Source organism: Mesoplodon mirus (assembly GCF_964341445.2).
Source record: "Mesoplodon mirus genome assembly, chromosome: 13".
Classification (NCBI taxonomy): Eukaryota; Metazoa; Chordata; class Mammalia; order Artiodactyla; family Ziphiidae; genus Mesoplodon; species Mesoplodon mirus.
In genome coordinates this window covers 20,490,752-20,504,221 of record NC_138989.1, presented here as the reverse complement: position 1 = coordinate 20,504,221, position 13,470 = coordinate 20,490,752, and positions in this window count along the sequence as shown.

Genomic DNA, 13,470 nt, shown 5'->3' with positions numbered 1-13,470 from the left:
CCACCTCTCACCCCCCGACCCAGAATCCACCTCTCCCTGACCCAGAATCCACCTTGCCCCTTCCCAGAACCCACCAGGTCCCTGTCCCAGAACTCACCTCTTCCATGCCCCAGAATTCACCTCACCTTTGTCCCAGAGCCTACCTCTAGGATGTCCCAGAATCCACCTTGTCTCTCTCAGAAACCACCTCTACCATCTCTATTATTGCTCAGAATCCACATCTACTGTGGCCCAGAATCTACCTTTACCATGTCTTAAAATCCACTTCATCCCTGTTATCTCCCCCCTTAAGTCCAAAGGAGGAAGAACTTTTCTTTTTTTCTCTTTTATTCCGGATGCATACATTGGGAAACCATAAAATGCATCCGGATTTGCTCCAAGTGTGGGTAATCGACACAGGCATCAGATTTAGAAACATTAAACATGTTGTATCTTTTCACTGCCAGCCTCGGAATGGTTGAGCCTGGGTAGGGTGGAGAAGATGGGAGGGTATTTGGTGCATCTCACATTCAGAAAGTTGCTCAAATTTAGAGTTCTCCAAAGACACATATGTTCAGTCACTGCATCACACTGACAGGGATGAAAAAGAAAAATATTCTTCATACAGTTGTAAATGTGTGCTCCATTGCTGGATCACACCATCTGTAGTACATTATGAATTAATATTGTCTATAAATCTTGTAATTATCTTTGACCAGTGCAATTATTTCGCTCTGTATTTGTTAAAAGCATTTATTTGTTCAACGGCAAAATTACCACACACACACTTTGCTAACCCTGCTTGCCATTCTTTCCTTTGGGAGACCCTGGGAGGTGAATTCCCCCCAGAAAAGAGTATATGGGCCTTCCAGAGGGGGCTTTTGGGTGAAAGCTCATGACAAATTTTCACTGTGTTAATGGAAGAGTTGAGATAAGGGCCAAGTGCTTATAAATTGCCTAGCTTCAGCTTGGCTGTTACCCGCGTCCTCCTCCTCTCCCCGTTGTCTCTAGCGCAGTCATTCCCGACCCACTCTGAGGCTGCACAGCCTATCATTACACCATCTTGTACACTTGTGGGGTCCACCCAACTCCCTCCTCCTACAGATGGAGTCACTAGGGGTCCAGAGAGAAAACATGCCTTGCTCAATCAAGGTCACAGCAAGTCAGTAGGGGAATGTGTAGACCATCGACAAAATACTTGTTTGGTGGGTGAGAGAAACTGGTATAGTCACTTTATAGAGCAATTTGGTAGTATTTGCTAAAACAACAGCAACAACAAATATGTTTCCCCTAAGAACCAATAATTTCACTACAAGAGAAATTCTAGGGTAGATAAAGTAATAGTAGCATCTTCATGTTATATAATACTGGGCAGCTATTAAAAAGGAAGAGCTAGATGTATGTATAACAATATAGAGCTCCTGAACAAATGATAAAGCAAAAAAAAAAAGCAGAATTCTATGTGCAGTATAATTTCATTTACATAATATGCACATATACAACACAAAACGTTACTCTATGGTTTCTGTGGATGTATACACATATTTATGTAAAAGCAGGAGAAAAGCACTGGAAGAATACCCTAGTATGTTGTCCTTTTTAAAACTTAAAATAATACAATGTTTGTAAATATAAAGACTATCCCTCAGAGAAAGCAACTTAGAGGGACGTCAAGAAGGAATGAGAATTGGACACAATGGACAAAAGGAATTCCAGCATTTTCTGTAATGTTTTAACTTCATTTGATATCTTCAAAAGGATTTAAATGCTCCTGGAACAAAAAGCAAAAAGGACAAATGACTTATTAGGACTACCCTTCTTCCCTATCCCTCAACCACCCAGTTCCCTTTCCTTGAGAAAATCATTATAACCAATTTCTTACCCATTTTCCCAGGAAAATGCTATGCATTTGCAAATATACAGAAGTATTTTAACTTTAAAAAAAGGAAAAGACACGGATGGTCACTCTCACCACACCTACCCAACATTGTACTGGGCCTTCTCACCAGCGCAATAAGGCAAGAAAAAGAAATAGGAGGCATTTGGAAGAGTAAGTGAAAAAAAAAACATTCATAGTAGCAACAAAACAAAACTGTAAAGGACTCAGGAATGAATTTAACTAAAATGGGAAAGATGGGGGAAAAATGAAATAAAAATATTGAAGGGCACAGAATAAATTGTGAATAATGACAATGTACGCAAAAACTCCCAAAGAGACAACATCACAAAAATGTCAGTTTCCCCAACTGACCTATAAAATTTAAATCAATTTTTATGACAATCCCAATGTTTTTCATGCAACGAGATAAACTGATCTTAAAATTTATAGAGAAAAGCAAAGGGCCAAGAAAGCTAAAGACAAAATGAAATTATCTAATAAAAAATGAGCCAAGGATAAGAGCAGGCAAGTCACACAAGAGGAAACACAAATGGCCAGTAAACAACTAGGAAGGTGCCGTGCCCATTGTTCATCATGGAAAGGCAAATTAAAACCACAGTGAGATGCTCTTTTGCTTTCATCCTGTTGGCAAAAATTGAAAGGCCAGTTGATGCCAAGTATTGGTAAGGCTGTGGAGCAACAGGTGCTCTTGTACACTGCTGGTGGAGTGTAAATTTGCACAACTACTTTGGCCCTCTTTTGTAAAGTTTGAAGGTGTGTGCACCCCCCAATCCTGCCATGCTACTTCCTGGTATATGCTCCAGGGCACTGATTTTCAAACTGGGGGTTCCACTGATGGTTGTAGAATTGACAGAGTGAGTCATGACCACGATTTGAAACAACGAAATAGACAACAGACAATCAAAAATTACGGGAGTGTTTCTGAAAGTGTCCTAAGAGTACTGTGTGTTTGTGTGCATGGGGGTGTTGCACTGGGTCCCAGTGTAAAATGCATTTCTGATAGTGGGTGGCAGTCAGGTCAATTTGAAAGCCTTTGCCCTAGAGAACTTTGCAGAGTGGGACGCGTACAAGAATGTACATTGCAACATTTCGTGAAAAACTGGAGGCAACAAACATTATCAAGAGGAAAATGCACACATAAATTCATACAAAGGAATATGATATAGCAGGTAAAGTGCTTGAGACAGAGCTAAATGTTTCAACATGGATAAATCTCCAAAATATAATGTTGAGCTGGAAAAGGAAACAACAGATTGGTACTATAGCATAATATTGATATTAAGTGTGAACTCATGCAAAGAATACAATATGCTGTTTAGGGAATATGTATATAATATTATATGTTACATATGTGTACATATACACATATATACATTCAGGAAAAATGCATATATTAATGTATGTATTAATAGTAAAAACCTTGCATGGGGACAATTAATGCAAATTCAGGATAGTGGTTATTTCTAGGGAGGGAGTATAGAGGAGAGGGAGTAGGATTGGGGAAGGGTACGTGGTAGGGGGGCTTCAACAATATTTTAAATATTTTATTCCTTTCAAAAACCAAAGCAACAAAGCAAAATGTTAAGATTTGCAAAGGAAAGTGGTAGGTACATAAATGTTTATCCTGTTATTCCTATGAATGTTTGAACTATTACACAATTATAAATTATAAGGAGGCAATTTTTTTTTTTTTTGTGGTACGTGGGCCTCTCACTGTTGCGGCCTCTCCCGTTGCGGAGCACAGGCTCCAGACGCGCAGGCTCAGCGGCCATGGCTCACGGGCCCAGCCGCTCTGTGGCATGTGGGATCTTCCCAGACCGGGGCACGAACCCGTGTCCCCTGCATCGGCAGGTGGACTCTCAACCACTGCACCACCAGGGAAGCCCAAGGAGGCAATTTGATTAGGTAAAACTAACTTTGTTTTTAAAGGTCTGGGTTGCAGGTTTCCAATATGACTTGAGCTACTTGGAGATTTTCAGAACAGCTGCTTCAACTGTGTTCCAACTTTGAGGTTCCTAGTAGCCCTAGTAGGGGCAACAAGAGAAAGGGGATGAAGGGAGTGGGGTGACAGGCACACGCCCAGGGTCTCTTAGTTGCTTGCCTCTGAGCAGCTGGCTTTTCATTGGCTTCTGTACTTGTATTTTAGTTCCTAAAACTAAAATAAGTTTGTATACCATTGCCCTAGGCTACCCCAAATAAAAACTAGGAAGCTTTCGGGGGAGTGGGGGAGGGAAGGATTGGGAGTTTGGGGTTAGCAGATGCAAACTATTACATATAGGATGGAGAAACAACAAGGTCCTACTGTATAACACAGGGAACTATATTCAATATCCTGTGATAAACCATAATGGAAAAGAATATGAAAAATAATATATATATGTGTAACTGAATCAGTTTGCTGTACAGCAGAAATTAATACAACATTGTGAATCAACTATACTTCAATAAAATTAAAAAAAAAAGCTGGGAAGCTTTGCTCTGAGCATCAGGATAAGCCTGAGTCAGAAATCCTAGGGAATGAGTTTGCATATCTCTCCAAATAGCTTTATCGCATTGGATGATACACTTTGGTTGGTTAGCATATACAGAGGAGTAATTCTATCTGTCCAGAAAGAAGAGCCACACTTCCGTGTTATCAAATGCTTAATGGATTCCAAGAGCAAATCTAAATCACCTTGAGCTGATCCAATAAAGTGCTGCTAACATCTCTTTTGCGTCTGAACAGACGGTGAACTTCCTGCTTACAGTGCCAATAGGTAGAACCAGACGTGAGCCTGCTGCTGTGAAGATGGGGATAGCTTGCCTTAGACATTGGAGTAAGTGATTTAATTAAAATTTCTTCTCAAAGCCATCACCTGTTTCTGCCACTGTCTTCCACTGGGTCACCACCCAGCCCCCGCTTGACCTGGCTCACTGCCTTCATCTGGACTACACCAGTCATTCCTCAATCTCCAGAAGCTTTGGAATAGCTTTGGCTGGGCAGGGAAGGTAGGTGTGAGAAGCTATCAGCCTCTGCAATGGAAAAACAGCCATTAGAAGCATGAGCAGGTTTATAAGATCTTTAAGAGAATCAGCCCTCTACCAAACCTGGAATAGACTTCAACCTCTAAATGAACTAGAGTGTGTTTTGCTTCCTTTCCCACCTCTAAGAGCCTTTGTTGGTCACAAACTGTGACCAATATAGCCTTCCATTTGTGCACCCAGTGGGGGTTGATACTAAAACTGTTTAACAATCAGTACATCATGGCACCAACCATCAGAATGGATGCAGACTATTAAAAAACAGCCACGGCCATATCAATGCCATATCAGCCTCAGACCAAGTGGTAGAGAAATCTCATATTCATGGAATTCATCCAGGCTGCCTCTGAGCTCAGGAGCAGACATATCTTGAAACTCCCAGCTAGAATGGAGAAGCGTCCTCTCATTCTGAACCCACTTTTTCTACATTCTCAACAGAGGAAAGCTGAGAAGTCACCTGGGAAGACTATTTATTCTACACAGAATTGTTGAACATATACTCTGTGCTGTGCCCACTGAATATATGGCAGTGATTGAGTACTGGTGGCCTCTGTGTTAAATCCAGCATGAATATACATTCAATGTGGCCCAAAAGGAGCTTTAAAAAATTGTCAAACTGAAGGCAGAAGACCTAAATAGATATTTCTCCAAAGAAGACCTACAGATGGCCAACAGGCACATGAAAAGATGCTCAACATCGCTAATAATCAGAGAAATGCACCTCAAAACTACAGTGAGGTATCACCTCACACCAGTCAGAATGGCCACCATCAAAAAGTCTGCCAAGAACAAATGCTGGAGAAGGTATGGAGAAAAGGGAACCCTCTTACACTGTTGGTGGAAATGTAAATTGGTGCAGGCACTATGGAGAATAGTATGGTGGTTCCTTAAAAAACTGAAAAAGAGTTGCCATATTATCCAGCAATCCCATTCCTAGGCATACACCCAGACAAAACTCTAATTCGAAAAGATATGTGCACCTCTACGTTCATAGCCGCACTATTCACAATAGCCAAGACATGGAAGCAACCTAAATGTCTATCAACAGATGAATGGATAAAGAAGATGTGGGGTGTATATATATATATATATATATGAATATTACTCAGCCATAAAAAGAATGAAATAATGCCATTTGCAACTACACGGATGGATCCAGAGATGATCATACTAAGTGAAGTCAGTCAGACAAAGACAAATATCATATGATATCACTTATATGTGGAATCTAAATATGATACAAATGAACTTATTTACAAAACAGAAACAGACTTACAGACATAGAAAGCAAACTTATAGTTATCAAAGGGAAAAGGGTGGGGAGGGATAAATTAGGAGTTTGGGATTAACAGATACGCACTACTATATATAAAATAGATAAACAACAAGGACCTACTATATAACACAGGGAACTATATTCAATATCCTGTAATAACCTACAGTGGAAAAGAATCTGAAGAAGAATATATGTACTGTATACATACATATATATACACATATATGAAACCAAATCACTTTGCTGTACACCAGAAACTAACACAACACTGTAAATCAACTACACTTTAATTTTAAAGAGTTGTCAACCTTAAAAAATTAGGAGATACCACATACAAACCAGGATTTCCAGCTTCTCTTGAAAAATGGCAATTTCTGGTCATACTGGGACTGATTTCTGCAAAACAGCAAACTGGCTGGTAGGAGGTTTGCTGCAGTCACCACCCGCTGTCTACCGCTCCCCAACACCAAGGAGGACTGTCACTTGCCCCCACCACTGACTCTGCACTGTGTGTGTTTTTATAGTAAGAACTATTTCTCTGCTTTCATGTCTCTGTCAAAAGTGGGAAAACAAAAGCCAGACCAAGAGAGCTGAATGATTTTTATTAGCCTTGGCCACTTCCCCTGTTTATGTTACCTGACATGTTCCACAGGCACTTGAGTTTGTAGCTCCCGGAACAAAACGATGCCAAAAAAAACTTTTAAAAATTTTAAAAATGAATTTCTGCCTCTGGGAACTTGCAGGAGTGAGGATTAAACTTGACAACCTTGGGACCTGGTAGCAGGCAGAGGGGAGGAAGGAACAGTGAGTGCAAAAGGCTTATAAGTGTGAACAATCTCGGCATGTTTAGGAAATGGCAGAAAGCCCATGTGGCTGGGGGAGGGGACAGGGAGCGTGCAGGGAGAGGGGTTTGGAGAGCAGGCTCAGGCCTCGTAAGCCCTGGGAAGGAGCTTGGGTTTTATTCTAAGTGGCTTGGCATGTGTTCTGCTCGACAGCCACAAAGGCGCCAAAGGCTCCTGAACGACACTTGGTTATTAGTCCTTGTAGACGGAGGTAGGTTAGAGGAGCAGTAACAGCAGGGGAGAAGAGGTGTGGGTCAAGCTGGCTTTTACCTAAGTGATTGGTATCACTCAGGTGCCCAGAAGTGGGGAGATGGCACACTCTCACTGGGTTTCATACCCACAAAAACAACTAAGTGAAGTGGAGCTAGGCAATCTACCTGAAAAAGAACTCAGAGTAATGATAGTAAAGATGATCTAAGATCTTGGAAAAAGAATGGAGGCACAGACCAAGAAGATACAAGAAATGTTTAACTAACAGCTAGAAGATTTAAAGAACAAAGAGAGATGAACAATAATTGAAATGAAGGGGCTTCCCTGGTGGCGCAGTGGTTGGGAGTCCGCCTGCCAGTGCGGGGGACACTGGGAGGATCCCACGTGCTGCAGAGCATATGGGCCCGTGCACCACAACTGCTGAGCCCACTTGCCGCAACTGCTGAGGCCAGCGCGCCTGGAGCCCGAGCTCCACAGCGGGAGGGGCCACCACAATGAGCGGCCCGCGCACCCCAGTGAGGAGTGGCCTCCACTCACGGAAACTGGAGAGGGCCCACGTGCAGCGGCGAAGACCCAACGCAGCCATAAATAAATAAATTTATAAAAAATAAAATAAAATAATTGAAATGAAAAATACACTAGAAGGAATCAATGGCAGAATAAATGAGGCAGAAGAATAAATAAGTGAGCTGGAAGACAGAGTGGTGGATATCACTGTCCTGGAACAGAATAAAGAGGTGGGTTTGATAAAGGGAGAGGGCAGAGTTTAAGGAAACCTCAAGGATGGTGCAGTACCCAGAGCTAGTAACAGGGGGAGCTGTTACCCCCTTAGGCTGGAAAGGACAGGGAGAGTGGTTACCAGAGTCTAGAGATAGAGATATTGTTTAGAGAGGGCTGTACTCTTCCCATAAAGGACCCTGTCAGCCCGTGGGACCCCACATACAGGAAGCTGGGAAGAATGACCTCACTCTCTGCCTGCCTTCTCATCTCCTGCTGGGGCTCTACCAACTGGACACCACAAGAGAGGGAGCCCATTGATGGAGATCACATAGGTCAGCCTCCCCAGGGGTGAGAACAGGGAGAAAGCCAGGGAGTGGATCTGGAGGTGCAAAAGAAAAATACCCAGTAAACCCTCCAGGACAAAGGAAATGGAAATCGCATCCCGATGTGGATGAGGGGCCAGACTCAGGTGCAGTGTTTGCTGACAATGGCTATCACCCAACATCTCCAACTTCAGGGCAGAAAAACCTCCTGGTTTCAGGAAGCCCAGGGACCCATGCAAGGAAAACCTTCAGGATCTGCTTTTGAAGGTAAGCTATTTGGATGCGGACTCAGAACTGCCAAAATGGAGCAAGAGGCACTTTCGATTGGTTGGAAGTCCCTCGAGAGATGTCCCTCAACTGCTGTTACTGGAATTTGCAACTCCTGTAAAAAGCTGCCCCGGGCATGACTCACTGAGTTGATGCCCAAACCACTGCCTCCACGGCTCTCCAACCCAACCCCCTAGTCCCCTCCCTCTTTCTGCAGCTGCAATCTGAGAGGCAAACTTTGCTCCCCCCAGGGAGGGGCCCCCAGGACCTAGTGCCAGCTTCCTTGCCTGGCCAGCTGCCTTTGCACACTGCAGGTAGCCAGGATTTCCTGGATTCCAGGGAAAAAGAAGCATGTTGGAAGAGTCCAGACAGTAGACGTCTCCTCGTCGCAGGTCACATTCCCAGAGGGAGGAGGTGAGTGCCGTGGAGCCACAACTGGAAATCACCTGATCAGTTACAAGCTCCGGCTCAGTAAATGAGTTTAGGACAGCTCCATGGAGCTAAGTCTTTTTCACATTTCTTTGGGGTTTTTTTTGGCTGTGCCATGTGGCTTGTGGGATTTTAGTTCCCTGACCAGGGATTGAACCCAGGCCCTCAGCATTGGGAGTGTAGAGTCCTAACCACTGGACTGCCAGGGAATTCCCCTTTTTTGTATTTATTAACGAATTTGGTTTTCATGCATCTGGGAATTTGCAACAGCTTGAACCAGATGCTTTAAGGTTTAGTTTAGGTTTGTTTTGTTTTGTTGCAAGCTTCTTTTTTGCTGTCTTTTGGTCTGCATTTTTCCCTTGCTTCTACCTGGCTAAAGGAGAAATTTATCAGCCCTGCCAGATTCTATCTAGCTGATCTGGCAGTGGCATGGGAGCGTGGTCAGGTCACAACGTGATTGTTATCAACTCAACCTGCTGGTTGACACATATGACCTATCTAGAATTGAAGGGCTGTATTCCAAGTTCCTCTGAGTCTTCAGCTGGCAAAGTTGTCATGATTTCCCTTAACCTGAGATGCACTGTTGAGAATTTTTTCCTTTATAAACTCACACTTCACTTGATGGAAGAAAGCAAGGAGCTTTAGACTCAGATCCAGGTTTGAATCCCATCTCCATCCATCACTGGCTGTGTGGCCTTAGACACAGGTTACCTAAGCTCACTGAGCCTCAGTTGTCCACCTGTCAAAATGGGCTTAATACCAACCTCATAGTATTGCTATAAGGATTCAATGGGATGACATGAATCCTTTATACGGTCTCGTTTAGCAGGTATCCGGTGTCCTCCTGTTCCCAGCCTCCTTATTCACACATTTTAACCCTTTTCATCCAGGCTGCTGCCTTCAGGATCTTGCTTAACCACAAGAGGAGCCGGCATGATTATGCAGTTTATTGCCGTTCACAGACTTCCCTACTCCTTGGAGCTCCAGCCATCATCTAGCCCTTGCCAAGCCTTCTGCAGGTTGTGTCCTACAGAGTGTGATGTTTGGAGCACCATGTTGATTTGGGAAGATGGAAATTCAGAGCAATGGATCGGAAGTACAGTGGGTGGGGAGGGTGTGGGAGAGACTTGGGCGATCAGCAGGGGCTGTGAAAAACCATGGAACTGCTGAGAATGGCAGGAACAAAAACAAAGCAACCCTGATGAGGCTGGGCAGCAGGTGCTACAGAGATCTTACTGGCACGCAAGACGCCCTCAGTATTGGTGAAGGAATGAATCTGGAGGATGAGGAAGAACTCAGGGAATGGGCAAATCAGCCAGCAGTCTCAGGGCACTTAGAAAGACTGGGTTTTTGCTTAAATGCCACTGATCAGAGAGGACCTCCTTGTCCTTTGATATCCAACAGCACTTGACCCGTCGTCCACTTGAGCCACTGTCCTTCCTGGCTCCCCTGCAGTGCTCATCACCATATTGCATATTTATTGTATATTTATTGGTTTGTTGTTTGGCTACTTCACTAGGATAGGAACTCCAGGAGGGCAGGGACTTGGTCTCTTTTGTTTTCTTCTGCATCTTCAGCCCCTACAACAGAGCATGGCACACAGCAGAGACTCCGTACATATATTTGAATACGTACATGACTGAATACATGAGAGCCATTACAGGGATGGGTGGGGTGGGGATGGGAGGACCGGAGAGAAAGACTTGCCATGGTTCTCAAACTTAGGATGCCTCAGGATCACCTGGGGCTGGATTAAAATGGGGATTGTCTGGTCCCATTCCTGACCAGCTGAATCAGACTGTTCTGGTGCAGATATTTTGAGGACTCCACTGAGAAGCACTGGACTTGCCTTAGAAACTGCTGGATTTCCCCCAATCACTCTCCCTCCTAGAATGATCCTCCCTTCACTTATCTCAGAATCACTTTGTGATATCCAAGCACTCGACTTAATAGCTCTTCTATATATATATGTCTTGATACATCACGTTGGTGAAGCCCACCCAGAATAACTTGATGAAAAAGAAGAGAGAACTTTCTCCAAACTGCTCCATCCCAAGATGATGCTCTTGGGCTCCCCAAACTCTCCTTCCTAAGAGTTCTACTTGCTGGCACACTATGAAAACACTAAATTTTAACCTTTAGCCGTTTACTGTTCAGTACTTCATAGCCTCTAGTGTCTTATTTCTAAATGATCTTCTGTGTTTGAATTACTCACATTAGGGAGTACTCTCGGAGGACGGGGACTGCAACTTTTATTTTCCATCTTTCCCTTAGTGCCGGCTGTCCGAGAGTCTGCTCTATGAATGCTCTTAACTCACTGGCCAATTAACAGCCACAGCTGGGCGCTGCATAAGCGCCTGAAACATGAAAATGATGATGAGAGCGATAACAATAACAGCTTCTTGGATATGAAGCCTCCAAGTGCCTTCCTTTCTAGAAGCCCAATGACTTGGTAGAAGAGGAATTTTCCTATTGTTATGTAACTTTCACTGTTTCTTCACTGCTCTTTGGCTTTCCTTCCTGCCCCAATAACATGATCTGTCCCTAAAGGAATTTATTCAGTTAGCCCCAGGAAGTACATGCCCACAGTATGAATGTTTAGGTCGACGCAGAAAGACGGGAATTTGCAGGGAGATCAACGGGGGAGCTAATACTTTCACCTCTGCTGACTCACCTTACATTGAAGCAGAAATCGCAGGACAGATGGCTCTTGCCCTCTGAATTTGCAGAAATGTTATTTTAGTCCTGTGCCCATTGCTCATGATAAAAACAAATGAAAACAAATGGCAAAACAAATGAAAGAACCACCATGGCTTGCTGTCCGCTGTTGCTGCTGGTGGTGGGGGTGTGTGTGTGTGTGTGTGTTGCAGCAGTTTCATCTTTTATGAAAATGCTTCTGACACTCCTTCATCTCTGCCTCCCAACCCCAAACCAAAGATGACTCCTGTCTTTACAATTTCCATTGCCGGCCCCACTGTTCTCCCAGAGACCTTGTTTTGAATACTAGAAGCTAACTCTGATTTCTTCCACTCCCAAGTGCTTGCTGCGACCAGTGGACTCTACCTCCACTGTCTCGCCCACAAGCATCCCTCTTTCCCATTCTCTTGGCTACCACAGCAATTCTGATCCGCACCATTCCCCAATCAGTATCCCCTCCCCCCCACATATCATGGACAATTTCAGCTTTCTAAAGCAACTCCCTGGTTTCAAAGGCTCCCAATTTATCTACCGAAAAGATATGCAGACTCACTGGCTTGGTTGTCAAGCCCTTGCAAGAGAGCCCCGACCTACCTGGCCAGGCTTATCCCCTCTACTCTGGCATCTAGGTATTTTCTCAGGTTGTCTCTATGTCCAGGGATGCTCTCCTTTAGTGTCATGTCTGTAGAAATCTTGTGTACTATTTTAGGCCTCACCAAGTGAGCATCAATGGGCTCTTCAGTTTAGCCAATCTTCACTGAATCTCCAGACACAGTGCTAGGCGTTGCGGATTACAGAAATGAATAAAGCATGGCCCCTGCTCTCAGCGGAGTTCACTGCCTAGTAGGGGAGAGTGATGGGGGAGCATTCAATAAAGCTAATGGTTTCAATAATTCAGATTTTTGTGGAAGTAGAGAGAAGGGGTGCCTGACTTTGAACTTGTTTATGGGGCAGGGATGGTGGGAAGATAGGGAAGCAGATATGGAGGGAGTGACACGTGGGCAGTTAGGTGATCATGAGAGGGCAGCACATAAGCCACCAAACGAGATGAAACAAGTGCAAGGAGGCTGTGGAGAAGCACAGCCAGATGCTCTATCACATGGGACATTTGTGAACAGGCTGTACAGAAACCCTGTGCCTCAGACCAGTTCACTGAGAGGAAGAGAGAGGAATTTTCTTCTGGCTCTTGATGCTCATTGGTCAAAGTTTATCCGACAGGGCATTGAGTCCCCACGTAGGCTTTTGGGAAGCTGCTGGGGAGGTCACATCCCAGGTCCTGCTACATGGAGCTTCATCCAAGTCTAGACGTGATGGGGAGGATCAGAGTCTTCAAGAGTCTGGTGTGCTCATGGACCTGGGTACCAGAGCTGCCAGGGCTCCTACCATGGCAGGTACAACAGACGCTGTGTCTGATCCTAGCCTCAATCCAGGGGAGGCAAAGAAGCCAGCACTGGGGGGCAGTGGAGACTTCAGCTGTGGTGATGGTGGCTGGGCTTTCCATGAAGCAGAGCATCAACTGTGAGTGGTCCAGTCTACCTCTTGAACTTCTCATGTATACATAGGCCTTCCCATGATATCTGGCTTCCAGACCATCATATCTGGTCTCAACTTTTTTGGAAGACAAGGCTACTTACTACATGGAGGGCAGATTTAAAGGGGTAGATTTAAAGGGATTTAAAGTCTGGGAGCAGAGAGATTAGCTAGGAGGCTCTTCAACTGTCTTAGTAAGAGATGATAAACATCTCAACTAGGATAGTGGTAGTGGTGATGGAGAGGAGAAAAAGAACCTGATAGATATTTGCCACT